This window comes from Mastigoproctus giganteus, chromosome 7 (assembly GCF_048544385.1).
Source record: "Mastigoproctus giganteus isolate SK-2022 chromosome 7, ASM4854438v1, whole genome shotgun sequence".
Classification (NCBI taxonomy): Eukaryota; Metazoa; Arthropoda; class Arachnida; order Uropygi; family Thelyphonidae; genus Mastigoproctus; species Mastigoproctus giganteus.
The window spans coordinates 70,427,957-70,454,029 of record NC_143581.1 but is presented as its reverse complement, the minus strand read 5'-3'; the positions used below and the strand labels follow the sequence as shown (position 1 = coordinate 70,454,029).

The 26,073-nt window shown below is 39.6% G+C and overlaps 1 long non-coding RNA gene across 1 annotated transcript in view; it reads left to right on the top strand.

The window, feature by feature from the left end:
- Nucleotides 1-26,073, top strand: part of LOC150082987 (uncharacterized) — a 116,477-nt gene that overhangs the window by 44,940 nt on the left and 45,464 nt on the right. Inside the window, exon 2 of the long non-coding RNA XR_016547146.1 lies at nucleotides 3,139-3,400. This is a non-coding gene — a long non-coding RNA (uncharacterized LOC150082987). The remainder of the gene's footprint in view (nucleotides 1-3,138; nucleotides 3,401-26,073) is intronic.

Here is a 26,073-nt window from a genome sequence, read left to right as displayed (position 1 = left end):
CTTTCTGATTTTCATTTGAGCTGTGTACTATTTTCTTTTTTTTTTTCTATAGAATTGCCTCAGGACCTCTATCTCCACCTCTGCGCATGAGCGACAAGCTCGCTGGTAGCATTTTCCGTAGGTGTTGACTACATGCCTTAGTGCTTGGAGCAGTTTGGGACCACCCCGGGAGTTGGTTTTCTCCTCTTGATAGCAGTATTTGCAGCATCCGTAATTATTTTAACGATCGCACGTTGGTGTTGGTCAGGACTGGGGTCTGAGGGGTTAAAGTTCTGGGCTGTCTGTATTCAGGGTTTCCCCAAAGAGGTTCCAGTCAGTCTGGTCAACCGCGAATCTGTGTAGAGTCTGTCTTGCTTGTTGTTGGTTGGACATTGAGAGAGCGATGCAATTGAAAGGTGAGTATTCTGTGATCAGATGTTGTCCAGTCGCCTTTTACCATCCAGGAAGAAAGGTGTCCTGCAATCGATCGTCGCCTCCCACAGAGTGCTCGAGTAGGTTGGTAGATTATTTTGTCTATTGAGGATCGTGAGGCTGCTGTTGGAAAGGAAGTTTTCCGGCGTTGATCATTATTAGTGCCATGCCGGTCTAGTGTTTCGCTGTGCCAGGCTGACGACCTACAATTCTCGTCAGCACCGATGATGAGTCTGGCATTTGGGAGTTGTATGAGGATGTTTTCCCAACTTGACTGGGATGATGTCAATTCCTGGTCTGCTGTAGAGCGAGATTGCATAGAACACTCCCAGCTGTGTGGTAATGTGGGTGCATGCTGCCCAGCTAGTGCAGAGATCAGAGATTTTTGTGACAGTGAAATCCGGGTTTTGGACAACAACAGCCACCCAGGGGGCATCACACTCCACCTGCACAACCTTTTAGGTTAGCGGGTATTCTTTCATTTCTTTCTGGTGTGTGTAAGGCTCCTGAATAAGGAGGTCCAGGTTTTCCTCCTCCGCCTTTTTTCTAAGTTGCGGCGCAACTGCGGCAGCTCTCTGGGCGTTATGTTGTGCAAATTTTACTATGTTGGTGTTAAAATTTTTCGGTTACTTCCCATAGTCGATTCGTGATTGGAGGGCACTCTTTGCTTTAGATACACTGGACATGTGTTGTCGCGGATTGAGTGGCTGGCTGGCATTTTCTGTGCTTTGCAGTTTGTGCAGGTTGGGGAAACTGACTTGTTCGGATAGGTGTTGTAGTGATGTTTGCTTTCTGCACAGTGCCCACAGGTTGGCTGTTTCTGTGTGCATGTGTTGTGTGGCCGTAGCGACAACATCTGAAACATTCGGGAAGTCACGTGTTCCTTGAATTGGGGGCTGTCCCAGTTTATGTAGACTCTTTGTTGATGGCTAAGAATTTTCCAGGCCACTGGGGGAGTTCAACCACCCAGTTTATGGCGGTTCCAGTCCTGCGCCTTGTTTGGTATTTTGGAGTGATCTGTTTATCTGGTTCCTGGTCCGGGAGTTCTTGCTGCAGTTTTCCGCAATAGAGTTCTTCCTGTAGGTTCTCTGCAGAGAGGCACTTGCCCATGTCATAAATGACTATACATGGCTCTTTCCTCCTTGGCGGCTCTGTGTAGAGTCCGAAGGTTGGGATTTTGGAGTTTTTGACAATTTTGTCTGCCTCTTCTTGTGTCCACGTTTCTATTATATCACGAAACGTTGCGTGTCTTCCGTATTGCTTTAATTTTGGTCGTTTTGAATTCCTCATCCAGATTAGTAATGACTGAGTTTTTGATTTCTTCGCTCGTGTGATGAGTCTCCTGGGAAATGGGCTTCAGGACGACCAGGTGTGGACGTGGCAGCAGGGTCCTCTTCTTGTTTGGAGTGGGAGCCTTTAATTGAATCTCTGGTGTGATCCTCAGTGCGTCAGCATATGTGGCAACACGTTGTTGCATTTGTTTAGCTCCATATTGTTCGTATGCCTCCAATTTCGTATTTGCTATGTCCCTTTCCCGATCTGTTTGAAGGAGAATGGTTTCAAGCTTTGTCCAGATGTTCCAGATCTGTGCCCTGAGGCCTCTAGTTACGCTGTTATATTGATCTTTGAATAGAACTTCTAAGGCAGTCCTCAGTTTCAGAGTTTTATCTAGCACAGTACCCTATGTAGTGTGGGGTTCAGGGGTGGCTCCTTTTGTTTTTGTTCCGCGATATCACATTGTGTGGCGGTGCGCATTCCCTTCGCTTCAGTTTGTGAACGGGTTTCCCATTCAAATTTTGTCACAGTGCCTTTTTTTGTTCTTCCTTTTGGTGGAAGGGGGAAGCCCGGATCGGGTGTCCCCAGCAACCTGGTGTTGTTCCAACACAGTATATTCATCATTTGGGCTCTGTTGTGATGACGTATTGTCATTTTTTTTCACAAATGAAAGGTAATGGGGTAAGTAATAATAACAATAATAGCAGATTCAAATAATTTTAAAATAGCAGATACCACTACACAAATAATTTACAACATTCTTTATTTATTATATGTAAGAAAGAATGGCACATCAATTAATAGTTTAAACGAAATGGGTAGTACAGTTTCGAAAGCAAGCGTAAACTACAATACCAAATAAAGAGAACCAATGTATGATTTTAATGTGTGGTTTTCGGTTTCAACATCCTATGAATTGCCAATACATAGGAAGATGCATTTGTTACTTCCAGTGGACCATAGTTCAAATACCTTGTAGTACACAACTTTATGCAACTATGGAGACGAATTGACTATTAAATTGGTGCAACGAAATCCAGAATACATGGAGGCGAGCAGTGGAAGCATGAAATTATCTTGCATTATTGATCGAACCACATAAACTGACTGAAGAGCACAGCAAAATTCATTAGAAGTACATCTTCCTGTTTATTCGCATGTACATTCGTAAAATCGTGTGAAAGCATGTTTTCCGAAAACAATTTATGCCAGATGGTATTACTTGTATGGAGAATGTGACTAAATTGATAAAGCAATGGAGAGATTTGTCCTCAGAGGCAGGACATATCAAAATTATGCCCTGTTGGTGTTTATGGTGTGGAGAACGATCCCTTTTGATAGTCGGTCACTGTTCGTATTGATAAACAGCAATCTGACTGCTTGCTACTGCTGTCTCCAAGATTCTGGAACCGTCACTCTCTGTTACTCCATTTTGACTGACTTCATTTTTAGGTGTCTGCGTGGTCTTGGCCAGCCATTTCCGTGGATTTCTCCCCCGTCGAGCATGTGTGTGTGTGTGTGCTCAATGGGGCATGTTGGACGCATCTTCAGAGCCACCCAGAGCCAGCATAGATCACGGATGTTCTGCATGCAATGTGCAAAAGGCTTGGTGGGAAATACCACGAGAGGCTATTTGACAGCTGTACGACTGTGTCGAGGTGCATGGCTCAATGATATCAGAAGAGTGGATTTACATCGTATTGATCTGTCCATTGTAAGCATAGTTTTGTCATTATATATGTTCACATACATTAGCGTCTGTAATTTTTACCATATGTTCCTTAATCTTGCGGTAGCACAGTTGGTGGAATCGACGTCCTTCCGCACCAAGGGGAAAAGAACTGAGTTCGAATCTCATTGATCATGGGAGGAATTTTTATGGGCCTCTTTCAAGTGACTGAGTTAGTCGTTTTCGAGTTTTCGGATTTTCCTCCGGAAACTCGAGGTTTTCGTCAACCACAGACCACATGCAATTTACACTGAGTGGACAGAAATCATGGGATACCTACCTATTAACCAGTGTTGCTAATTTAGCGGAATTGCTTCAGGTTTTGCGGATTAAAATATGTAATAGCAGATAGTGGTTTTTTTTAGCAGAATGAGTTTAAATGTAAAAATTTTAAATATGTTTAGCATTTTATATATTTTGGCAATGTAACATTTAAATTAAGAAATATTTATTTAACAATATAAATATTTCATAATTGAAATGTTTTATTGATATACATCGTAAACATAATAGGGATATCTTATTTAATAGTTTTTTTTTATAAAGCGAAGAATCGGTTTTATATTATTCAGGGATCCCCTGAGGGGAACCATAACAATTTCAATACATAGTTACACTCGCCGTCAAACGATATGACCGTTGGTTCATAGCTTTAAATTGTTGAATCAAATCTAAAAATGTGGAAGAAATTCCAATGAATTAGCCCCCACCTTTTTTGAAACCCGAAGGAATGCCATTGGATTATTTTTCTTCGTCGTAATTAAATTATCTGGAGAAACAAAATTATAGCGATGAATAACCTCATTATGGGTATAATTAATGTCTCAGTAGAGATCTTTATATGCAGGCCATCCATCACTGATGAATCTTGTACCTGACAACATTCTCTTTCTTATAATTGATAATGTTACCCCGCACACACTCACTGTACTTACTTACTTAGGTCTGGTGGGTGCTAGGGTGTGGTCGTTACAGAACTAGTTAGTCTAGGCATGACTTATACTTTTTGTTCTAAGTGTAGTCAAGTCGTTTTTTGACACCTTACTTTTGGTTGGCCATCTTAATTTACCTTAACATGTTCATCTCGCCTATCTGGAATATAGTTCTGTTTATCGTCTAGTGGTTTTGTATAGGACAGTCTCGTATACTCTCAAAAATGTAGAGCACAAATATTTCATCTACTCTCCATTTTCGCAGTGTGGACTGTAGCGTTGTTTTTATCGAGCAATTAAGTGACTAATCGCTTGATACCGCAGTTAACCTCCAGTCATGCTTTAACCTTTATCACTTTAGTGGTTGGATGTGAGGTTTTAGCAGAGGACAAGAAAACTCCTATAGTGCAAAACATAATAAAGTTTAATACGAGAAAGTAAATCTTACATATTTTAGTTCTTCCAATAATGTAAATTCATTAAAATATTACAATAATGATAGGATTATGATTTTTAGGATAAAAGTAAAGTGCAGCCATTATCAACCCACTGCAGGATGGAAGCCTCCTCAACAATTCATGTTGAGGGAAATGGACCATAATCTGCCACGCTGGTCCAGTGCGGGTTGGCAGATCGACCGCATTCAGCAGTCAGGGGCTTGAACCCCGGTCTACTCAAAGAGCGTGTGCTACTGCACTCCCGCTCCTGCCCACTCGGCTACGGATTTTTAGGATTATCATTCTTAAATAAAGGTACAAGTTACAATATTATAAGAGGCTAGAAAGAATACATCTTTTCAATGTCAACTTACCAATCTAAGATAGTGCCTGGGCTCTAGCTAATGGTACTCAATTCTTCGTTATTCTCCTGGCTACTCTATGCAGTTGTCTCCATACTAGGTGGCGGCTTTTCCCTCCGTTCTCAGCGACCTGCACTCCTCTTTTCATCTACCCTCCTCTTTGCTCTCTTACCTCTCTCTGGGTCTCGACAACCCGCTTTTATACCCCTAGTTCTCCCTTTTGTTTATACATTTTCCTTTCTCTTATTGGAGAACTCCACGTCCTCGCACATTCGGACTCCACGTTATGGGACACTTAATCGAAGGAGTAACCATCATCCTCGATTACACCATGTACCAAACATTCTGGTAACATGTGTAGCCACTCTTCACCAGCTCCTTATTAGGAAAATGAAGAGCCTGTAGCTTATATAGTCACCGAGTTTACGAGGCTCGGAGGAACCTACCATATCCGTTCACACGGGTATCTGTATCTCTTTCTCTCTGATTCCCCCCCCCCTTTCTGTCGTCATCATTTGCATGTCAAGCTAAGTGCATCCTTCCTGTGTTTATAGAAATCTAACCCGGAAGTGGCTCCTGAGATAGCCGTCGCCGGCCAGCAACTGCATTCTCATATAGAGTTTTACATAGGCTTTCTTTTTAATACATAGTTGCTGTGGCTAATTTCGCCATCTTTTAAGTCGCCAATAAAACAGGTTCCAATTTAAGGATTTAAGGATATCTAATTTGCTTTAATACTCAGTTTTAATAACTCTAAAATTGTCAATAAACGAAGGTTTGGGTAATAATTAAGTAGGGGAATTACGAGAAATTAAAATTAATATACTTATTATAGATTTAGAGGAAAAGACGGAATTAGCACTGCAACATCTTCCTCTGCTCCCCCTTTTTCAGAATTGAGACTGGGGATTTAGAAAAAATCACTCTTCTCAATTCTGAAAAAAAAACAAATTGGGCCGTAAATTGAAATTCCCAAAGTAAAAGATGGCTTCTTCCTTTACAACTGCCTCTACAACTAATCTATATATATTTTCAAACACAAAATACTAGAAGGTTAGTATCTATGATAGTATAATATATTGGTATAACATTTAGTAATATTGTATCATGAACAATAATAAGTTCTTAAATCTTCCGTTGGATATTCTCACATGTTATCGCGCACGCACAGTCTTACAAGATATACACTTCTTATCTTCGTGATTGTCTTCTCAAGTGTCCATATCACACACTCTAATTAGTTTATTAAACACAGTCACAGTATTCTGTTGGTCTGCTAGGCTGTAGTACATTTCTGTTCTTAAGATTGATGCACGTCCTTTTCATAGCATAATCGCCTTCCAAGATTATTCTCCAAGCATGATACATTGTTCATGTAACAAAATAAACAAAGTTAGTACATATTGTTATTATTATATTTATATATGTATTTATCATAATGCTAATATATAACTAATGCTGATATATAACTACAAATAACACTGACCAATAGTAGAAAAGTAACAATCAAATTATTTTTCAAGAGTTTAAATCTTTAAAACCATTAATATTTTCATAATTATTTCACAATTACTATTACAAGTATATCACTCTAACACAGTTATTCCATTAAAAACTTCATTTGAATGTCATTAGGAGTATTCATAAAGTTCAAAGTTCTAAGTGTCTCTTTTAATTCACTTGAATGTTTTTTTTTTTTTTCCACGGGACGATGAGTCCCTGCACACACAGTTTGGGGTTTCATAAAAAAATAAAAACACTTCCAAAGCTCATTTAGACTTCAGAGAAGAAGGGAAAGAAGAGAAAGACTTTTCCTCCCCTTTCTTCTCATTCCAGGCTGGTAATGCTCACACGATCGATGTCATTTTCACTATAATAGACTTGGTAGGTGCGTGTTCGATTTGGGTTTTCCATATCGACACTTCCACATTTCCACAGCTTCCATAACACTGCTCCTAGTGTGATTACGATCAACACTATGGCTGGAATTCCTAAAGTAAGGTATAATGCTTCACGAGACCAATTTTGTTCTAAATGAACAATTAATTTTAATTGTCCCCACTGATTCCATACAAGACATTCATAAAAGCCGAATTGTTCTGCTTGGACTGAGTCGATGTGGAGAGTACTGGTTACATCTCGTGGATTCCATACTTCCGAATGAGTGGCTAACAGTTCATTATTTATAGAATTCTTCCAGGTCACATTCTCTAGAGGTGGAACATGTTTTAACAACACATTGTAGCTGAACGTCGGCTCCTAAACTTGCTAGATGTGTTTTACAGTTTCCTTCTGGTGATCCTTTTATATAAATTAGTGCGTCGTCTTTCACTAAAGGATAGTTTGAGATTCCTGCTGTGCAAGTGTAGCGACCTGATGTTTGACATGACATCTTAGGAATTGATAAAGTGGAAACGATACTGCTTTGAATAATCTTACCCTCGAAATACCATTTTATTATGGGAAGTGGATTTCCTTTAACTTCACACTGTAGCAAAACTGGATTTCCTTGGATTGTAGCAATATCATTCAATTTGGATATGAGAATGGGTCCATAAGACACTGTCATTATAAAGGAAGCTTGGGCTGTTTCTAGTTCGTTCCGGATTAAGCAGGTGAAATTGTCGTTATGGTTTATTCTCATAACACTTTTAATTTCAAGAGAAGCGTTTCCTTGTTTTGTTAGTAGTTCTCAGTTTTTAAACCATTTGTAAACGAAAACATGTGGGTTTGCTGTGGCTTCACATTTTAATTTGAACCAATCATATTCACGTGCGATTTTTGAGGTTGCTCTCATAGTGACTCTTGGCTTATACTTCACTACGACCGTAATTGAGATCACCATAGGATGAGAATAAGTTAGATGATAAGCAACACAGGTAAATGCTTTCTTATCATACTCTGGTGATAGAGTGGTTATCCATTTCAAATAAGCGTTTACTCTTATTTTGTCTGACCATAATTCCTGACTGGCTTGTACTGATCCGTTGATGGGATTGCCATTAAAATGAATCCATCTCAAAGTAGCTGGTGGTTTTCCTGCTAAAGATTTGCATGTAAGAGTGGCTTGCTCACCTTCGTTTCCACTAAGGAATGAGCCTTCTCCGATTAGAGGTGGTAGAGGTGTAACATAAATTGTTACAATAGCTGTACTAGATCGGAATTGACGTCCGTCCTTAGTTTGAACGTGGCAAAAGTATGTACCTTCATCTGTCAGCTGCAGTTGGGTAATTTGCAATGCAAAATCGTTCTCTCTAGGTGATCCAACGATTTTATAATCAGGAAGCCCTGGTGGTCTGAAAAGGTGGTCTGTGCTTTTTCCGTTGAAAAACCATTTTACAGTGGCTGTGAGATTTGAAACTAATCTGCAGGGGATGATGATAGTTTGACCAGCAATGGACTCTCTATCTAATGGCTGAAGAATGAAGATACCGGTATGATAAGGCGTACACCGAATAAGTAGTGTAACTAGCAGGAACATGGCCTGTGCTGGAGTAGTCATATTGATGAGTATTTTGATATGTAGCCTGCCAAAAATCGTGTCACCCCTTTTTTTTCCCTTGGCCTAAAGTAAAATAAAATTGTAATATGGGAGATAAAGGATTTTTTTTTCTTTTCTCACATTAAATTTATTTCAAAAACCTAAAGTACTAGAATCAGGGTTGAACATATATATATTTTTTGATCGTTCAATTTGATAGGCTCATTTTTTTTCCAGGAGGAGTGAGAAGACAAATATAAAACTTCTTTTGTTACTTCTTCCTCTTCTTCCCTTCTCTCATATATATATATATATATTTTTTTTTTTTTTGATGAGAAAAAAGAGAAGCTTTCACTCAGCATCTGAATATTGATCTACTTTTATTCATCTCTCTTAGCTTTAGATATACAAAGTGAGAGAGAGAATCTACCCTAATTGCTTCTTTCCTCCTTCCAATTTTCGCATAACTGGATGATTCTTATAGGAAAACTACAGTATCTGCTGAGTGTTTAAAACGAACCAGAGGTATTGTTTATAATCTAAATTCATCAAGGTAACTCTAGCTTTGGTATATATTTGCATGGATGTGATAAATCTGCATCACATTCTTCCACCTCTGCCTGCAAAATCTGATGGTTTGTGCAAGTCGCTCCAGCTAGCAGAAGGAATGCAGACATAATCACTAAAACCTGTAACAATGTTACTCTTACTTCTGGACTGAGATTCAGTTGTGCATGATCTATGTACTCTCTTACATTCCCTGCAGTCGATCTCACTGATTTTCCAGTAGACAGTCCTGCTAAGGCCGTCATTTTCCACATAATTTTTAACACTTTCCACACACTTTTTACCATTAGAAACACCTTTTATTGTCTGCCATACTGACCCTAGTATGAGCTTTACATACCAAAAAACAAATGCTAAAATTATTCTCACCATTACATAGATCACATAGGTAACGTACTTGGGTAAACAATGTCTATTCCGGATTAAATCCCAACATATAACACAAGATAATCTTTGACACTCGTCTCTTCCCAATAAATGTAAAATTTCTTCAATAATCTTACCCTTTTGTGAGATAAACAAAAACTTTAAAGGTCCCGGGGTTAACAAGAACTCCTGGGGAACAGTCACTTGAAGGGGTTTCTTTATCCATGACAAAAGATCTCTCTGCTCCAAATTTCCGTATAATTGCCTCTGTGTGTCAAAGTAAAAAGGGAATCCATAGACATTACCTTGAAACCTTGTTTGTTCAAATCAAACGTTTTGCCTCAAAAAGTTCAGAGCACTTATAGCCACATGTCATTCCTTATAGATAGGTTTTGAGTGATGTGAGTTAGCACGGGGATAATCGTAATCTATGTAGCACGAAGAGAGCAGAAATTTTTTTTCCATACAGTTTAATCAATAATAACTATGTATTTGCTCTGTCTTGACATTCCTATGTAATGTCAATAACTCCTTAATTCCATATGTAAAAGAGTTATAATTGGTAGATAAAGTTCTATTTTAAAATTATTTGTAGAACTAAAATTCTGATTTAGATTGCTCCAAACCTTTATTTGAGAGTAAAAATGAGTTTTCTTTTTTAAAATAGCACAAGAAGAAGATCCCCTTATTTTGACCTTAGACTTCAGATGATACCCTTTCTTTTTTTAACTCTTATTCTTTAGAAACATGATAAAAACAAGTAGTGACTGGGAGGAACCAGCCATCTCCAGGCTAATTGCTTCTTCTCATCTCCAAAAAAAACGAACATTATCATTCTTTTCTTTTCCTCACTCTTGGATCTTCTCTCTTGAACTTGAATTTAAACAGGCTATGAGAGAGAGAGAGAAAAAAAACAAAAAGTAACTAGGGTGGCGCCTATAAAGTCCTAGACCCTTTGCATCCTTTCTCTCTACCTTTAAATTTTGTATATTCAAAATATATTTTGCGGGGAAAGATATTATTTGCTCAGTAATAGTGGTTGTTTAATACTAGTTAATTAAAAGTTCTGGCACTATTCCCTTTTTTTTTGATTCCTAAAAATAACATGCTTTTGCTTGAAATTTACAGTTATGATAAATAAGTTCTCTTTCCTGTGTCTCTAACTATACCATTTAATACTCTGTGCTCATTGAGCTATCCAACTGCATACTGCCGATGATAAAACATAATGATAGAGTCGAATGAAATCTATCTTTTCCTTTGTTTTTTTTTTTTTTTTTTTTCGTTATGGTAACCTCCTCGATGCCAAGTTAAGTCAGTTGGTGCTATACGTGAAAATGCTAGTTCTTGGGATTAACCATATGCTCATTTCAACGCATCTATCAACTTCACTATATAATCATATCCATCATTCGCCCAATTTCGTTCCGAAGTTGGTTCGGTATCGGGTTCGAATTCAGGTTCACTCGCCCACCATACAAGTCGATCATAGATACTCAGATCTTCAGGACATGGTGGTGCTGCTTCTGTCCTTTCCTCAGAGCAAATTTGAGCCGGCTGAGTTTGAAGTTCAATACTCGTGTTATCAGAGGAAACATTCCGTTCTGTCTCATCGTCAGAAAATTGAATTAGCTCTGGGACAGTTGTCTCATTTTGTGACTGGGGAAGTATTTTCACTTCCTTATGTTCAGGCATCGATATAAACTGAGGCTCATGACTTCTACTCCGTAGATTATATTGGTGTGTTGGCTGGGAACGCACTTGCTGTTTTCTGCCTGGCAAAGTGACATTATCCTCTTGCCTTTGACTGTGTGGAACTGTCTGTTGATCTTGCTTTACTACTGTTGGTTGTTTTTGGCCCTTATTTGGTAAATACCTTAGCAGAATTGAAACAGGCAAACTTGGCACCTGGAAAACCCCTGGGTCAATCCATTCTTCTTCCTCTGATTCTGATTCAACATATACCTCTTTTGTGTGTGTGTTTGGAGGTTTGCTCAGGTAAGGAAGTGGTTTCTGACGGCTCTAAACGTAGTTCTGGAAACGGTTTGCGTTCTATGACTTTAGTCAACCTATCCACATGAACTATTTGTTTATCCCTAGGGTGATATATGTGCTGGATCTGATAATTAATGTCAGATGCTTGAGATATGACTCAATATGGTCCACTACTCTGACGTGACAACTTGCGTGTTCTACCTGGTTTAACCATGGGAGTATAGAGATATACTATGCTTCCAACCCTAATCTGCTTATCTATGGCCTTAGTAGAGCGATATTTTTCTTGTGTTTGTGCGGAGTCTTCCAGATGTTGCTGAACTATTTCATAAGTTCGCTTCATCCTTGCTACCATTTGCTCTGAATAATGCTCCAAAGAGGCGTATGTAGGATGGATTTCTGAAGTCCAGATGTGCTGCGGCATTACAATATCTCTTCCATATATTAAATAATTTGGTGTTTCATGAGTAGCAGAATGTACAGCTGAATGATATGCTGCTACTGCCAATGGGACACAGGTATGCCAGTCTGATTGGGTAGTATTCACGACATGCAATAGAATTGCTGCCAAAGTTTTATTCAACCATTCTACCTTGGCGTTAGATTGCGGGTGGTAAGCGGTGGTTTTAAGTTTCTTAATACCCAGTTTTTGGTATACTTCCTTGAGGAGAGTTGATAGAAAATTACTTCCTCTGTCTGTCAACAGGATTTGTGGGATTCCATGTCTGGCAACCACATGATTTACAAAAGCTGTAGCTATTTCCTCTGCTTTCTGTGTCTCTAGAGGTATTGCTTCCACATAACGTGTAAAGCAGTCTACCACCATTAATAGGTATTTATCCCCATCTAGCCTGGCAGGCAATGGACCGAGGATGTCCATACTCACTCTGTACCAGGGAGATGGTTCCGTTGGGACCCGCTTCAAGTTAGCTTTCGCTTTTGGATTATATCCTCTTCTTTCTAAGCATGAAGGGCAAGAGCTGACATAAGCTTTAACCTCCTTGTACATATTTGTCCAGAAGAAATTTCTTCGTACTTTCTGTAGAGTTTTATCAAATGCCAAATGACCGCTGGAAGGACTGCTGTGACAAGCTTCCAAAATCTGACCTTTTAATACGTGTGGAATGACAGCTTATTCACGTGGCTGTTCTCGAGTTGATTTAGAATCAGGTAAGGAGTAATGATATAATATCCCCTCATTTAAATAATAAGAATCTGGAATCTTAGCTAAAGCTTGGCCATTTCCTTCTAATTGGGTGATTAAGGAGTTTAGACTGTTGTCTTCCCTCTGTAATGTTCTCATAAATTCTTTAGTAGCCTTCTTGGGCATTACTAATGCTTCCAACGTGAGACCGGTCGACATCATCGCAACTTCTTCAGTTCTAGGTTTCTTTTGCTTTTTTGGCTTAGTATCCTCTTCTAACACTGGTCTAGACAAAAAAAATCTGCGTTTAAATGCATTCTACCTGGTCTGTGTATTACGTCAAAACTGTAATCCTGTTTCATTAAATTCCAACGGGTTAAATAGGAGTTGGATTTTTCAATTTCAAGAAATAACTTAGTGCTGAATTATCTGAGATGATCTTAGAATAATTTCCATACAAATATGGGCGAAACTGAGATATGGAGTACACCACAGCTAAACTTTCCTTTTCTATAGTACTGTATGATTTCTCAGCCTGTTTTAAGAGTCGACTTACATAAGCAATTGGATGTCTCTCCCATCTTTTGTATTTTGTTCCAAAACTCCTGAGATGGCAGCCTCACTCGCATCCGTAGCCAAAAAAAAAAAAAGGCTGGGAGAAATCCAGATAAACAAGGACAGGCTCTGTTATAAGGGCCATTTTCAATTTCTCAAAGGCGGACTGTGTTGATTCGTCCCACTTAAATGTGGTGTCCTTTTTTGTGAGATCGGTTAATGGCTTGGCTACCTTCACATAGTCCTTAATAAACTTCCTATAGAATCCTGTCATTCCCAAGAATCTTCTCACCTGCTTCACACTTCTAGGGTAATACAGTTTTCGATGGCTGAGATATTTTTCTGATCTGGTTGGATCCCTTCCGAGCTGACTCTGTGGCCGAGATATGTGATTTCTTTTTTTAGAAAATCACATTTGGATGGCTTAAGCTTTAGATCATACTGTCGCAAGCGCTGGAACACTAGTTCCAACTGCTCCAAGTGTTGGGAGAAAGTTTTGCTGGCAATAATTATGTCATCCAGATAACAGAAAATGGACTGTGTTTTGAGGCCTTGCAACACGATCGTCATGGCCCTCGAAAAACTGGCTGGGGCCCCTTTGATCCCGAATGGTAGTTTTCACATTGGAACAGTCCTCGTCCCATTGTAAATGCAGTTTTATGCTTATCCACAGGATGCACTGGGATTTGCCAGAATCCCGACTGCATATCAAGCGAAGAGAAGAAACGGGATTCCGAAAGGAGGTCCAATATTTCTGAGATCAATGGAAGCTGAAAACTATCTGTGACCGTTTTAGAATTCAGTTTCCGAAAGTCAATACATAATCTCAGCGAACCATCTTTTTTTTTCCACCATAACAATCGGAGCACTGTAGGGTGAAGTACTTGAAGAAATTATGTCTGCGTCCAACAACTCATCAATCTGTCGGTTGACCTCGTTTCACAAATAATATGGCGTTCGATAAGCTCGTTGTGAGACTGGAGTATTATCTGTAATCTTTATTCTATGATGTAGAACTGTAGAATGACCTAATTGAGATGGAGTTGTAGCAAAAATGTCCCTATATTTATGTAGTAATCGAGGTAACTCCTGTCGTGAATCAGTCAAATGATCCAGCCTGAAGTCATTAATAGTCACTGGAGGCAGCTTTTTATTGTTATCTTGTTTACCTGCAAAATTAACTTCATTCATTTTAATACATTCTATGCTAGCGATTCCCATACGTTTTGGTAGATGTAATGGTTTATTTGCCGAAACATTTGCCACTAGAACAGATACCCTTCTGTCCTGAGATACCTGGTCTATTGAAGTCCTCACAGCTACATCGCTCCGGCCTAGGTTATTTTTAGGCTCTACAATTACTGATTTCCCTGGGAGAAACTTGGAATTACACTGAACAGTTAGTATAGATTCAGTATTAGGTGGTAGGATACGTTTAGAAGTTAGTTTTCCTACTGTGGGTTTTGTGTCAGCTAGGATTTTCTCCCTAACTCCTATTTCTCTCATGCAAATACCAAGTGGTAAAGATTTTAAAATTCTCTTCCCAGAATTTATGACAAAAGAACGACGGCGTAAGATGTCTGAACCCAGGACAATTTCATATCTAGGGCTTAAGGTATCTGAGGCTACAAGAACCTGTTCTGTAAATGTTTTTCCATCTAATGTTAAGTTTACAGTAATTTTCGAATGCAAGGGTAGAATGTTTCCCCCGATTCCACAGACAGTAACATCAGGTGGCCTTTGTTTCAAAAATCTGTCATTTTTAATTTTGTGAAAAATTTCTGCACTAATTAAAGTTACTGAAGCCCCACTGTCAATTAAAAATGTTGTTGGCATACCTTGAATAAAGCCTGCCACCAAGGGTAATTCTGTATCGTTCTCAGCTGTAAAAATTCCATTCTCTGCCCTACTATACTTACTATGTTTTGGAATCTGTTTAAAAGATTTTGGTTGTCAACTCGATCTTCGACCAAATTGTCTGTCTGAAGCCACTCCCACGTGATTAACCTGCCTACGATCGAATACCCTAGGTTGTCTATACTCAGTATTATCCCTATATGACATTCCTCTAGGTCTAGCATAATAAGTATTCAAACCTATATTATTTTGAAAGCGATTTCTTACCCTGTTATCAAAGGGCGTCCAACTTTGCGGAGCGCTAGTGTAGTTATTTCTGGGTATCATTGGTCTCCGATAGCCCTGCTGATAAGTAGGCTCTTGACTCGGGGTAAAGATATGTGGTCCTCCCGTAACATTTTCGCTCCTCTCTGTTTATATCCCTTTCCGATGGTCCTAACGCCCTGCTCTGTCTACCGTAATTCGACCCTACTTGGCGGCGCACAGCTTCTGTCATGGAAAACGTCCCACAAGTATTTCCATCCCTGCTTGCTGTACCACTGTACATAATTCCGTATTTTCCACAGCAAAAATGCTTCACAGGGTTCATAAAAACTATACATTTGCATTCGAACACAAAAAAAAGCCTTTTATACTCAACAAAATAGTAATTGGGTGTTAGAAACGTAAACTATTTATATTTAAACGCCTTTTTTCCCTCCGAGATCTATGACTTCGTCGAGATTAATGATTACGTCATAGTATATATTCAAAAGAGCTAATCCCTCCAGCCTTTCCTCTCCCATACAGTTTCTTAAATAACTTTTTTTAACGATTTCAGTTTTAATTAGATCTTTCAACTGTTGCAATGGATACCGGTAAAGTTGCAAATATTTTCAGTAACTGATATATATTTGGATATGCACCGATGAGCCAAAACATTATGACCACCTACTTAATATGATGTTGGTCCTCCACATGCGGCCGAAACAGCTCGAACCCGGTGAGGCATGGACACTACAAGATTTCTAAATGTCTTGTGGTATCTGGTACCAACACGTAACCAGCAATCCTTAACTCCTGTAATGCCCATGGTTGAGACGCCGCGGATCGGAGTTGCTGTTCCAACACAAACCACAGATACTCAGTGGGATTGATGTCTGGGGATTTTGGAGGCAGGGCAATACCTGGAAGTCTTCCTCATGTTCTGCGAACTAGTCTCAAACGATCCTGGCGGTGTGGCATAGCGCATTATCCTGCTGAAAGACGGCACTGCCAGAGGGGAAAGACCGTTGTCATGGAAGGGTGTATCTGGTCAGCAATGATGTTTAGGTAAGTAAGACGGCACCCTACATTCTGTGGTGATACAAATCACTGTAAAAGCCAAAGATTTAAAAGTGTATGGATCTTGAAAGTGTGTGGTGTCGTGTACCATGGTTCTTCTGGCCATTTAGCCGCCAGACCTCTGCTGAGGTCCGACGTTGCCCCACTTTCGTCCCGTGGAGGCAGACCAAGTACCCAGTAGTTTTAAGATTTACTCTGGCAGGTCCTGCCACCTAATTTCCTGAGATTTCAGTGGCTAGGATCTAGAAAAAAAAAGTGATCGCGTAGCGGGGAAGTGCTAGAAGGAAGCCAAAAATGATGGGCGAGATTGATTTTAGATTGTTGAATTTAGTTTGTGTGGGGGCATTCACTTGTATGCAGGTAGAGTAGGGGAGATAGAAATATGGAGCCAATAGGAAAGACAACTCCAGTTAGAGTGAGACATGCCCATGCCCCACCAGAGGGGAAAGTGGGGATGGCAGATGGGGGAGGGCACAGAGAGGCTGCCCCCGCCCAGGAAAGGGGAGGAACAGTGGTCAGCAAGGAAGCTGGCTCAAATCGCCTGTACGGCACATTGGCAACAGCTGTCAGTTGACAGCCAGTAGAAAAATCGTGGCTACGACTGAATCCCAGTCTTGGTTTCCAAGATGTTTGGTTCATTTGTGGGAGGAATCCCATTCAGGATTCATGTTCATGAAGGCATGGTTGATTTCTACAGGCTAGTTTGGTATAGTCAGTTCCTTTGGCATATGAGTTGTGACTTTTCCGTTGGAAGAGCCATGTTATGGTGGTAGGCTTGTTCTTCGTCTCTCAAACAGATCATGGGCGAATTTTGTGTAGGCATTGTATTTTTCCTTTGATTCCAGAATATAGCATTCCTGGTCCTTCAGGTTGAAATAGATGGTTGCGATCAGTATGCAGTGGAGGTCTTCATATAGTGGACAGTGGTATATTGTGTGTTCCCAGGCGGCCACATGAGCAAGGTGTGTTTTCAGTCTAGCCTAGGGTAATTAATTTTGCTTTGATGGCACCATGACAGTCAGGAGATAAGTAGTGAAGAGGCCTGGAGAGAACCAGGATGGTGGGTTTTGTTAAGCTCTGGTAAGAATTTCTGTTATTGCACCTTTGGTTGTGTCATTCCAGCATTGTTGCCGTCTGTTTGAGGAATGTGGAGAGTTGCCGTTTTTCCATGGAGTGGTTGTTTTCCAGGTCAGTGGTGTAAAGTGTATTGTCATACAGCAGCAGGGGTTTCCCCCATCTCCACGTTGCTGACATTGGAGGTGAACCAGTTCACTGGGAAATGCCAGAGATTTAAAAGTGTGTGGGAACTGTTCATGTGTAGTGTCATGTATCATAGTTCATCTGGTCATTTAGCCGCTGTACCCTGCTGAGGCCCAATACCTTGCCCAACAATGCCCCGTGGAGGGAGACCAGCAACCAGTAGTCTTAGTTTCACTCTGGCAGGTCCTGCCACTTAATTTCCTGAGATTTAGGCAGCTAGGACCTAAAAAAAAATATTTGTCTATACATATAATTACTATTTTATTTTATTATGAAAAATTCCACTTCCAACTATTTTAAACGCTATTCAAATATATGTATGCATATAAGAATATACTTATACCTTTATTTTTCATTGGTGCAGAGGTAGTGTTGCTTGAGTTTCTATGCCGAGTTATGGGCATAAAATATTTAGTCATTTAATTTTTGGTGTGCGGGGCTTTTGCTGGCATGTAGATAGAGGAGGAGAGGCAGAAGACTGGGGGATAAAGACAGAAGTATGGTCCGATAGGATAGGTGGCTTCAGCTTTCAGTGGGGCATGCCCATGCCATACCAGGAAGGAAGTGGAAGGGACGAAAGATCGCCCCCCCAGGGAGTTTAGACTAAAGGATGAAGAGGGTGAGAGTGCCCTCTTCGGTTTGCCATACGGCTGTTAGCAGCAGCTGCTGCATTTCTAATTTCAGGTTTGTCACACATGGGGTAAGCCACATCCTTGTATTCCTCATTTTTGATCCAGGTCCTTGTCCTGTCTGGTGCTCAGGATGGAATCCGGTTTGTCTCAATGATGGTAAAATCAAACGTAGATTGTGATCAAGGTCCTTCTCCTGATGAAGAGGTCCTGTGCAAATTGGGATATTTCTCTATAATCGTCCTCCACGTCTATAAAATGGGACTCCAGTCCTTTTGGTAGGTACCAGGTCAGTGGCGTAAAGTGTTTGGGGTCAAACGGCACCGGGGGTTTTCCTCACCTCTGTAGTTTGCATTGTTGTGTGATTTAAAAGTGTATGGATATTGTAGTGTGTAATGTCATTTACCATTGTTCTTCTGGCCATTTACCCGCTAGGCCTCTGCTGAGGCCAGACGATGCCCGCACTTCGCACTGAGGAGGCAGACCAGGTACACCAATATTTTAAATAAGTACTCTGGCAGGTCCTGCCACCCAGTTTCCTGAGATTTCAGTGGTTAGAACCGGAAAAAAAAAATTTGAGAAGTGATTGCATGGTGGTAGTGTTATAATTGAGAGGCCAAAAATTGTGAATTTAATTTGGCTGTAATTAAATTTGGATGTGGGGTTTTTGCTTATGTGCAGGTACAGTGGGGGGGGGGGGGACTGACAGAAGAATGGAGTCAATAGGGAGGGTGACTCCAAATTTCTGTGATTTCACCTTTGACCGAGTTTTCCCAGGTCTGTTGGAGATGCAGTGTGAGGCACTTCTTTTCCATTTTGGGGTAATTGGCTGTCAATTGTGTAGTTCAGGTAAGTGGACGTTTTTCCTTTGGTGAAGTGGTGGAGGATTCCCCAACGATCTCCAGGTCCAGAAGGGCACCCATAAGGAACTGCGGTTTATGAGTACTGACCTGCAGGCTCTGGACATTGTTAGCAGGGTATATATTTGTATTGTTTCTCCTGTTTTTTTTTTTTTTTTTTTTGATTTGGTAGTTGTTGGCGCATCGGCTTCTGTGGCCATATTGCACCTCCCAAGGTTTTTGCAGTACTTTGATCCAAGCCCGAGGCGGGAATCGAACCCGGTTTCTCCTGTTGACCGCACCAGTGGGTGTGGTCTACCTTTTTTCAGGTTGTAGAGCATGCCACACTGCACATCCTCCAGATCCAGGAGGACATGAGTGCTGACAGTGCAGCAAGCTTGGGAGATGGTCAATAGGATTGAGCGATTTATACTCGAGTTTTCTTTGGTTGGATGCCATCATGGCTTTTCTGAACCATACGGGAATGGCGGGTAGGAATATTGTCTTGTAGAAGACACCCCAATCCCTCCGAACAACTCTGGCAATCATTGCTGAGTAGCCTTTTATTTTTTGCTCGACATAGGTGAGATTTCCATCGAGAATAAGTCCCAGGTGTTTTCAGTTGCGTGGCAAATTTGTTGGTGGTACTATGGATCTTGATTTGCTGTAGTCAGTTTGGGTAGAGATGATCTGTTAGTCAGATAGAGCAGGTTTTTGGGCAGCTCTCTTGTAGGGTCGCAAGGGCTTGGTTTCCCAATGCCTCCAGCTGTGTCTGGAGTCTGCAGGCTCCAAAGGTTACGCATTCAAGATGCTGGTGGAGGAAGTCATCCATGACCACATTCCAGTTTTATTTTCGTTAGTTGTTGGCACATTGGCCATAATGCACCTCCCAAAGTTTTTGCATTTTTTTTACTCTGACCCAAGCCTGAGGCGGGATTCGAACCGCAACCTTTGGGTTGCCAGGCAGGCACTTTACTCACCTAGCTAGCCCGGTCGGCTTCCAGAGGAGTGGTCCCAGTACAGACCCCCATGGGCAGCCTCTATGTACCTGACACGTCGTTTGATGGAAAGATGCTTGGACTGTGATTTTCCTATTTGAGAGATAGTGTTAAGTTGTACAGGTTTGCCTTTCTGAGCCTGCCTAGGATGATCGGCCACGGTAAGGTGTCGAACACCCCAGCAAAGTTGGAGTTGAGTAAAAGATATTTTTGGTTGCCGTAGTGATGTGCTGTTCAGGGCATCAGTGGACTTTTCTTGTCTGAAGCGAGATTTGCAATGTTGTAGTGCCTCTCAATTCTTTGTCACAGAAGGTATTCCCTTGTCTTCCTTAAGACAGATAATAGGGCTATGGGACAGCAGGTCCTGTTTCTTCATCGGATTTTTTAGGATTAGGTGTACGCTGGTTGTTCTCTAATTAGTTGGGAACCATCCTGGACAGAGGCAGAAGTTGATTAGATTGAGTAGCTTTTATTTCCGACTCCAAAGTCCAGGCCTTGCGTCTTGTTTCTAATTTTCTGGGCTGTGTGAAAGGCTCTTCAGTCCGATCCGATCAGTATTGTTGGTTGTGCTCACACAGCTGGATCTGTTCGTGCATAGAAGGCAGTTGGGCTGGTTTGAAGACAGTATTTTTTAGTATATTGTTTATGGACTCTTGCCATGTTGTTGGTTGGTTTTATGGTCTTGGTTGTGGGGATGACCTCACCCCTGGGGTTTGTATTGATCCAGTAACTACCCCCACAGGTTTCGTTTCCCATGGTGGTGAAAAGGTGCTCCCATGACTTTTTCCTCTCCCTGATCGTTGAGGTGTATTGATTCCTTGTTTCTCAATAGGACTTTTCAGGGCTTCAACCTTAGTCACTGGCCAGGATGTGCACACGGCGTTTTGCCTTAATTTTTTGTCGGAGGTTTTGTAGCTCTTGGTTCCACCATTGGACATCACTGCTACCAGTTTCTTTTGTGGGATGGCAGCATGTGATCTTTGTTATGGCTCATTGATGGAGGTCTGGGCAACCAGCCTGTGGATGCCAGAGTATCTTTGCATTTGTTGTCTGGGAATGATTGTGCGGTCTAGGGATCTTAATATTTGGAATGTGATTGCACGGTCAGATATTGACCAGTTGTCTTGTGATCTGGTTGCAAACATGACATCAATGGTCGTCTCCCAGAGGTGGGTAGGTTATTTGCTTGGTTTAGAATTTTGTATGGACTGTTTGCAAGATATTCCTCCGGGTATTGCCCGTGCATTGGACCCTGACGCACTTCATTTTTACTGAACAGCTGGGTGAATGGCAGTTCACGTCAGCACTGATGAGTATTCTAGCGTAGGCAAGCTCTGTGGATAGTTTGTAGGTTGGCTATGGCCGAAATGTCGTCTCCAGTATATAGAAACAACATCGAATTCACTGACAGGGCTGGTATGTGCACAGGCAGCCCATTGATGGGAGATTCTGGTAACGGGGGGTCTGGGTTGCACACTAGGATTGCAGCCTTGGGGATGTTATCCTGGAATTGCACAATTTTATAGGTGTATGGGTATCCTCTCACTTCTGTGGCACAAGTGTAGGGTTCTTGTAGCAGACGTATATCTATATTTTCTTTCCCGTCCACTTTGAGGTGTAGTTGGCTTGCAACTGCCCTTTGGTGCATTGTTTTGTAGTAAGTTGACTGTTATTATATTGTTTACAGTAGGTACCCATAATTGATTCTGGACTGGTGGAAACTTTTTAAGTAGACTGGGCATTTATTATCTCTGGTGGAGTGTGTTGCATGTTATGCTCTTACAGTTTACACAGATTTGCCTCTTCCGATTTGTTTGGGCATTATTAAATTCATGGTCATTTTGTGCAAAGTGGCCACAAGTTGGTATTTTTGGTGCACAGCCACGTATTCCTTGAAGCGGTGGCTGCCCCAGTTTATAAAGACTTCTGTCACATGGCCTGCCAGGCTTTTTGGGGCCAGTTCTACCACCCAGTTGGTTGAGGTGCCTGTTTGGGATTTCGTCAGGTGTTTTGGTTGTATGAGAGTCGCTGGGTCATCATTCGGAATGTCATCTGTAGGTTTCTTTGATAGAATTCCTGTAATTGTGGAATTATCCAGATCTTTGGCAACATCAAATATTACAATTGATGGGCCTTTTTCCTTTGGTCTCTGTAAAATTCCAAAATGCCAACCCCAGGGTTGGAATTTTGTCATTTTTAGGATGTGTGGCATCATCTGCTGCTTTCTTTAGATCGATATTAATGGTTTGTATTTACCGAAGCCTGAATTTACCATTGCTGAACTTTTTTAATATCTAAAGCAAACAATTACCGTCCTGGATGGAATTGAGAAGTAATTGTGCATTTGTTGCTGTATCTTCCCATGAGCTTATTACTGTTAATGCTGCAAAAGTCAGAGTCTAACAATTCAATGAATATTAGATTCGTGCTGTCCACCTATCTAGTGGGACACATTGAGATGCTTCTTCTTCTTGGAATTCGGACACAACTCTTCTATTTGTTCTTCTAATACCAACTGCCTCTTTGGATACTGAAAGAATGCATAAACTTTTTGAATGATCCCCATGCACTTTCGGATATCTTTCAAATCGCAAGAATCCGAAATTGTTAAATTTAAAGAATGAGATACAGTGCACGTAAAGTGCTTTTGGATTTAATTTTTGTATATGAGCCTCGACACCATTTATTCTGTGCACATTGTCCCTAGCACCATCATATCAGATATTTTTGATATCCACTTCAAATTTTTCTTTCACTATATTTTCACCAGTTGCAGAATTTAGAGAGGAAAATGAAAGAAAATTTGTTTTGTCTATGTACCTGAGCGACATTTGTTAAAATGTCTGTAGTTTTGTCAGCTGACAGAAAAATATTTAGCTTTCTTTACAATCTGTTTCTGAATTAGAACCACAACATTAAATTTTTTTCGTTCTGGATGCCTGCACTAGTGTATAATGAATCTTTACCAGCAGTCCTTAAATGATTTTTTAAGCGTCCCCAGCATCAACTCGTTCCCTTAACAAATCTCAAAAGTTTCCTTCACTGTAGGTTACAGCCTCTGATAAGTTAATGGGCCCACTGTCTCGATGACCTCTTAACGGTATTCCTTGCTTTCCACAAAGTAGAATCATGTTACCAATCTTTTCCGATTTTCCATTCATTCTTCGTATTTTGCTTTATCCAGCAAGTCTTGCACAGATAAGTGTTTGCCACTAAGAACTTGGTGTAAACCATTAGCTTTACGTAAGGATATTCCATGATAGTGTGTAGTTGTATGCAAGTTAAAATCTCTAGTGGCATGTTTCCACTAAATATCCAACCTGTTGGGTTTGATTATGACCTACTTTTGTACTAGAAAACAGAACACAATATGCATTTTATATTTTTGAACAGGTTCACCAGCCATATTTTCTCAACCAAGAAAATTTAAAACGTCTATTAACTTTTCTTTTTGATCGGTAGATCCAAGAAATTTATAGTTAGAATCGGGAACCCAAACACTACCCAGTCTTGATTAAATCCACGATAAACTTTTTTTTGTCTTTAAGTAACGCAATGTCATTAACTTTTCATTGATTTGAACTTCAATTTCCTCTGCATTTGCTGACTTAAGCAGAATTTTGCTCAGATGTACCATCACCACTTGTTTTGAATTTTTTTGCCATAAATTGCAACACAGAACTTTTTCGTTTTTCCATTTTATCTAAAAAAATAACCCCCTCAAGTCAAGCAAATTTTTATAATCGAGGTCCTCAATTTCGAGGCTAAGCACGAGGATCTCAGAACAGAAATAGATGCAAGATCAGTTAAATTGCATAATCGAAGGCCTAATCCATTGAAAAAAAAAAAAAAAAATTTTTTTTTGAGAATTTAAAAAAAATGTAAAATTTTGAATTTTTGCTTTTAACTTCTGAGGATGTTTTTAGTTTTTCTGTTGAATAAAAATTGCACTGCTGGTCAGATAGTTCTCAAATTTTGTTTTCAACAGATCATTATTAGGCCCCAATTTAACTGACTTTGTATCTCTTACATGCAGTTTGCTAGAAGCTAGACCCCTAAAGCTTAGCACCAAGTTAGCAACATGGAGAGGGAGAAGTCTTCCACTGGGATAACATTTTGTGATCACACCAGTAAACCCATATTTCATTTCCAGTTATACCTTTCAAAAATGTCTGTCATTAGTTGAACAATCAAACTGATAGTGACTTGCTGGCAGTGTTCAAATTGTTCCTGTGTTAACTGAGCACGAATTTGTTAGAAACATGCCACATATCCAACATATATATTTTGCTTTCATCTTAATCTTCACAATCACCTGGTCTGTAGATTACTCCTACTCGCATTTATGTAACTTGTGAATGGTTTCAGAACTGCATAACTTTAAAGGTTATTAACAAATATTGAAATTTACATGAAGTTGTCCTATAAATCAGATGAAAAGGGGGGAAAAATTGAATTAGCTCTTCTTGTCATATGTAATGCATAGTAAAAAAAATAAGACTAATATAATGTATTATTGTATACATTGTATTATGGTCAGAACCATGATTTCCAATTCTTCATATGACATATCAGCAAAATATAATAAAATGATTTGTTGTGAGATTTCAGAAAAATAAGCAGCGCATCATATACTATTCCGTAGAACTTTAAGAGTTAAACAATGTGTTCCTCTAGAATTCGAAGAAATTTTACATCAAAATAATCAAATATACTTTTTGAAATTGTTTCTTAAAGTTTGATTCATATATAAACACACCTTTTTCTCTTAAAACATTTCATTACATACCAATCAAGTGGATATACCAACATACAAGACATCAATTACAAAATGCTTATTGGCCATTTCATGGAAATTTCGACCAGCCATCCATAACCAAGTTTCATCTCTTACGTTACAGTACCAATAACATCACTTACAGTACATAATGATAACAGCTACTGAGAAACTTATTACTAAATTGTGCAAGTCAAAATACTACACACATATCTCATATTTACAAAGTATTATACAATGGACTGACATTTTACATCTTAAATACTTGAGGTGGGGTGGGATGGGGAGACTGCTTCTCTGCTAAACTTACTATGGTTAGTAGTTGCAAAACTCTACACTATTTCAAAGTGGATGAATGCCCATGTAAGAGGCACTGTTTGAATTTCAAGCAAAGATTCATTACGAAAATGGATTACAATTAAAACTGAAAATCAGTATTCACATTAAATATATTTAGCAATTTTACCATTAATTAAAATAGTGTTCACTTTTCTGTTTTTTTCCCCACTCGTAAAACTTTTTAATAATTTTAAGATTCTAAATTTAATTAATGTGCTCATGAATTTCAAATCATGAGGTTTATTAATTTGACATTAACAACAAAAAAAAAAAAAAAAAAAAAAGTTCAATTTTATTAAGTAGTAATAAAATGAAACCCTAGTTTGAAGCTTTATTTCCTGTGACTAATTACTTCAAAAATTAGTCTATTTTTTAAAATAACCAGACAGGGCAAAATTAATACTGAAATTCTATAAAACACTTTTCCTTTAAAGTAAACATTTGTTCAGAAAAGCAATTTTTGAATTCTAAATAATACAAAGAAAGGCACCCTTATGCACTCACAATTATAGATAAAATAAAGTTGCATGATTCTAAGTGAATTCAGCTCTTAAACACAGAAAAATGCACTTCAGGTTGACAGACTAACACGATAAAAAATTCTCCATATTACACAGTATGCATTAAATGTTTAACTGCTTATATCATATAAGAATACGCTTTTATTTTATAAATAATTCTAACCTAACATGGCATTTACTGAAAGAATTAATTTCCAACTATAATCAATGGAATATTGCAATGAAGATAAGGATAATTCCCACTATTTTATTTATTTAGCTATTACAGCAGAGTGG